Here is a 5698-nt window from a genome sequence, read left to right as displayed (position 1 = left end):
AGGATCCACAAAGAGATGTTTTTAAGCTACAATCTCCTCAGTTCTCTAATTGCATTTGTAATAAAACTGTTCTCATGCTTTTAAGTTGCAATTATTGCTATAAGATATATACTTACTGACTGATCATTAAAATTAAAAGATCAATAAACCACCTATGCGACACTCACAGAGTTGACCTGGTTCAGAGTTTTTTAAGTTGTTTATACAATAGGCTGCACAGAAGAAGAAACCAGATTTATAAATACACTTACTAAAAGATTGGTCCACTGACAGGGACTTACAAAAGTTAATTATCCTTACCCAGAGTAGTATGTACAAATCTAGTATCTTTTGGCACTATTAATAAAATACTAGTTCATTTTAGACACCCACTTATGTATTTCATTGTGAATACAAATGTTCAATTCTTTTTCTTCTCAGATGTAATGCTTATGAGCATAATGTTAGAATTCTGAAAGAGCCAGTTGCCCATGGCTAACTATAAATTTTAGAATAGGAAAGAAAATTGTATCAAAAGTTTGTCCTTGGGAAAGATTCAGTAAAATATTTAATTTGTAAACTTCTGACCATCATAAATTACCAAAAAGGTGACACATAGCTAACACTACAAGTTGGCAGAAATTCTAACACTTATTTTCAAAATATAAGAACATAACTGAACAGAATTGCCCGGTGCTGCTGCTGTTGCTGCTGCTGCTAAATCACGTCAGTCGTGTCTGACTCTGTGCGACCCCATAGACCAGAACTGCCTATGATTCTTATAAAAAGTCATTAGCTTTCTGCCATTTTCAGTGTCACCTTAGTAAACTAACAATTTCCATGTGACTATAGATGCTTATATGTTCCTGTGCTGGCACAAACTCACACTAACCCCAGAGAAGCTTGAAATAAGCCTCACCTTGCTTTTAGAGCAAACAAAAGATGGCCTTTCTAGAGTTCTAAGTGATCACAGTACATTTCCCAGAACACACACACATACCCACTCACTCATATACACCTTTCTGAATGACCTGGACAGCATAACACCCTTTCATCTTCTGTAAGTCCTATTTGTGGCTAAGAAGCTACAAATCCCAAGACCCCCTTTCCGCATGGGACTTCATCCAGTAAAGGCCTGTATGGAGCTGTACCATCATTTGGTCTAAGAAAGCTGGATCTTTAGGTTACACTGCATAAGATACCACTCTACTACTTACTGGGTTTCCCTGGTGGCTCAGATGGTAAAGAATCTGCTTGCAGTGCAAGAGACCTGGTTTTGAACCCTAGGTTGGGAAGATCCCCTGGAGAAGGGAATAACAACCTACTCCAGTATTCTTGCCTGGAGAATTCCATGGACAGAGGAGCCTGGTGGGCCACAGTCCATGGGTTTGCAAAGACTCAGACAAGACTGAGTGACTCACACACACACACACACACACACACACACACACACACACACACACACACTCTGCTACTTATTGGCTGCGCAATCTTGGATATGTCACTTCATCTCCCTGAGCCTCAGTTTCCTCTCTCTAAAAAGATAAAATTGTAACTATCTCATATATCGTGGACTTCCCTGGTGGCTCAGATGGTAAAGCGTCTGCCTACAATGCGGGAGACCCAGGTTCAATCCCTGGGTTGGGAAGATCTCCTGGAGAAGGAAATGGCAACCCACTGCAGTATTCTTGCCTGGAAAATTCCATGGATAGAGAAGCCTGTTAGTCTACAGTCCATGGGATTGCAAAGAGTTATGTTGTTGTTGTTCAGTTGCTCAGCTGCGTCTGACTCTTCGTGACCCTATGGACTGCAGGACCAGGCTTCCCTGTCCTGTACCACCTCCCAGAGCTTGCTCAAACTCATGTCCATTGAGCCAGTTATGCCATCCAACCAACAATCTCATCCTCTGTCAGTTGAATAGGAGAGAGAGAGAATGAGTGGCCCTCAAATCCTAAACTAGTTACAATCTGGCTCTTCACAGAAAAGTTTACTGATCATGGATATACCATACACACACACAAACACACACACATTTATATCTCTTTGTATATCATATCTATACATGCATAAATAAATAAATATAAAAATATGTGTATTTTATCAACTATATATATATATGCATATATAAACAGAGAAGGAGGAAAGGCAGTAATTAGCATTTATTTATCATTTACCTAGTGCCAAAAACTTTGCATGTTTTTAGCTTATACAATTCTCAAGAATTATATGGTGCATGCACGTATGAGCATATATGTAGCTTGCTGTTGTTCAATTGCTAAGTCATGTCTGACTCTTTATGACCCCATGGACTGCAGCATGCCAGGCTTCCCTGTCCTTCACCATGTCCCAGAGTTTGCTCAAACTCATGTGCTTTGAGTCTGTGACGTCATCCAACCATCTCGTTCTCTATCGCCTCCTTCTCCACTTGCCCTCAATCTTTCCCAGCATCAGATTCTGGGCTAATAAGACACACGTACCCCAATGTTCACTGCAGCACTATTTACAATAACTAGGACATAGAAGCAACCTAGATGTCCATCAAGAGATAAATGGACCAAGAAGTTGTGGTATATATACATAATGGAATATGTACTCAGCCATAAAAAAAAAAACAATGCATTTGACTCAGTTCTAATGAACCTACAGCCTATTATATAGAGTGAGGTAAGTCAGGGGGCTTCCCTGATAGCTCAGTTGATAAAGAATCCACCTGCAATGCAGGAGACCCTGGTTCGATTCCTGGGTTGGGAAGATCCACTGGAGAAGGGATGGCTACCAATTCCAGTATTCTTGGGCTTCCCTTGTGGCTCAGCTGGTAAAGAATCCACCGGCAATGTGGAAGACCTGGGAAGTAAATCAGAAAGAGATAGACAAATATCATGTGTTAATGCATATATATGGAATCTAGAAAGATGGAACTGATGGACCTATCTGCAGGGCAGCAAAGGAAATGCAGACAGAGAGAACAGACTTGTGGACGCAGAGGAGGCAGGAGAGGGTGGGGTGAATTGAGAGAGTAGATTGAAACATATACATATCATAGGTTAAATTAGACAGCCAAGGGAAAATTGCTGTATGATCCAGGCAGCTCAAATCCAGTGCTCTGTGACAATCTAGAGGGATGCGATGGGATGGGGAGGTAGGAGGGAAGTTCAAGAGGAAGGGAATATACACACACTTATGTCCGATTCATGTTGATACACAGCAGAAACCGACACAGTACCGTAAAGCAATTATCCTCCAATTAAAAATAAATTTTTAAAATTATATAGTCTTTGAATGTTAAAATGATATTTAGAATTACATTTAGCAGTTTTTGTATGCTTTATGTTTCATATTTATTAAAGAAAAGTCAACTTTCTGTATATTTCTCTCTTGAAATAGCTTTCTTTTTATCAGAAGTTCAATTACTATTGTACTACGGTCCCTATTTTTGGTTTTATAAACTTGACTTTTCAATCTATATTCCAACTTTAGTTTGACCCTAAGCTATAGTAGAGCTTTTCCTTCCATACACAACAGTTTGTTTATATTTTGTACCAGTAGCACCAAGCAATTAGAGGTCTCTAACTGCCTCCCTGAAGACAATTTATGCTAAAAATCACCCTACTAAAATAATCAGACAAAATAAACACATTTGCCATTCTTTCTCAGTATTATCAAATGCTCAACATGAGCCCTGAAACTCCCATCTTCCATTGTTAATAGAGGGCTTTTGGGTTTGTTTTTGTTTCTTTTATTGGCTTATGTTATTTATTTGCTTTGTTTACTTACAAGCATTTTGAATATTGTTCATTTTCAATATACATTCAGTTCAGTTCAGTCACTCAGTCGTGTCCGACTCTTTGCGACCCCATGTACCGCAGCACACCAGGCCTCCCTGTCCATCACCAGCTCCCGGAGTCCACCCAAACCCATGTCCATTGTGTCAGTGATGCCATCCAACCATCTCATCCTCTGTCATCCCCTTCTCCTCCTGCCCTCAATCTTTCCCAGTATCAGGGTCTTTTCAAATGAGTCAGCTCTCCGTATCAGGTGGCTCACTCCGAGAGTGAGATTATTGAAAACGTGATTCCAGTTTCAAATTTGATTTTTAAACAGAACCAAGATTGTCTTTTGATGATGTAGTAATTTTGAGTATAATTAACTCAAATTAATTAACCACAAAACTGTTGTTCATCTAAACAAAATGTTCCTAATGAAACAAATATAGACTTCTTGTAGATTTGATTAGATATATGCACTGATAATCACCACAAAGTCAAAAAAATTCCTATAGGAGAAAACTCCTATAGGGATATGTACTAAAAATGTTGAGTAGAAGAATGTTTTAAGAGTATGTGGTCAATCAAGAAAGTGAACTTTATAATGAACAGCCTCAAGGTTGACTGTTAGTTTTCTTTCATGTTGACCTGCTGTTCAAAAAAAAAGTGAGACAATTTGTTACAGTAGAAAGAGGCAAGTATTGGGAATACTGGGAAAGAGTCTTCTAATATAAAGAACATGAAGGGAAAACTCAGTCATGTATCCATGGCTTGAAGGGAAAAGAGAGGAAATTAGAGAGAAAAGGACTAGAGTCACGTACCTCACTACTCTAGACCTCTGCCCATGAGTCTTTTGCTTGGCCATCTGTCTCTTTACTCATCTCCTATCTCAAATTTAATATGAAAATAGACCAAAAGGTGAAGAAGAAAATAAACAGCATAATAAAGTGTGATTCCATAATTATTTTCAGCACTTCTATTTGGACAAGGCTGCCCTAGCTATATTAAAAAGCAGAGACTACTTTGTCAACAAAGATCCGTCAAGGCTATGATTTTACCAGTAGCCATGTATGGATGTGAGAGTTGGACCATAAAGAAAGCTGAGCACTGAAGAATTGATGCTTTTGAAATATGGTGTTGGAGAAGACTCTTGACAGTCCCTTGAACTGCAAGGAGATCAAACCAGTCATTCCTAAAGGAAATCAGTCCTGAATATTTTAGATTGGAAGGACTGACGCTGAAGCTGAAACTCCAACATTTCGGCCACCTGATGCAAAGAGCTGACTCATTACAAAAGACCCTGAGGCTGGGAAAGATTGAAGGCAGGAGGAAAAGGGGATGACAGAGGATGAAATGGTTGGATGGCATCACTGACTTGATGGACATGAGTTTGAGCAAGCTCCAGGAGTTGGTGATGGACAGGGAAGCCTGGTATGCTGCAGTCCACAGGGATGCAAAGAGTTGGACACAACTGAAAGACTGAATTGAACTGCCCTATCTATAGAACACCCAGGTGACTCAGTGGTAAAGAATCTGCCTGCCAATGCAGAATATGCAAGAGGCTCGGGTTCCATCCCTGGGTCAGGAAGATCCCCTGGGGGAGGAAGTGACAACCCACTCCATTATTTTTGCTGGGAAAATCCCATAGACTGAGGAGTCTAGAGGGCTACAGTCTGTGGGGTCACAAAGAGTGGGACACAACTGAGCAACCGAGTAGGCATGCATGCCCTACCTGAAGCATTTAACTGGTTAAAGGGAAAAAGTAAATAAGGTAAACATCAGAAGGACTGTAGAAGCATAAAAGACCAAATAAATTCCTCATACAATCTAGAAACAAAGAATCTCAAAGGAATATAAATACTTTTATTGTTCATTTAGCAATATGCCCAGTTGATATTAACTCAGATGCTGGACACATGGGGAAGGTGAAGGTTGGGGTGAGGGAGTGGACAGGC

At 39.9% G+C, this 5698-nt stretch overlaps 1 non-coding gene across 1 annotated transcript; it reads left to right on the top strand.

The window, feature by feature from the left end:
• The first annotated feature begins 1555 nt into the window (after positions 1–1555).
• TRNAC-ACA (transfer RNA cysteine (anticodon ACA)) lies at positions 1556–1627 on the top strand. Its single transcript has one exon. It is a non-coding gene; the product is annotated as a tRNA-Cys (tRNA).
• Positions 1628–5698: the final 4071 nt, after the last annotated feature.

The sequence above is a fragment of the Ovis aries genome, chromosome 1 (genome assembly GCF_016772045.2).
Source record: "Ovis aries strain OAR_USU_Benz2616 breed Rambouillet chromosome 1, ARS-UI_Ramb_v3.0, whole genome shotgun sequence".
Lineage (NCBI taxonomy): Eukaryota > Metazoa > Chordata > Mammalia > Artiodactyla > Bovidae > Ovis > Ovis aries.
This window is presented reverse-complemented; position numbering and strand designations above follow the sequence as displayed.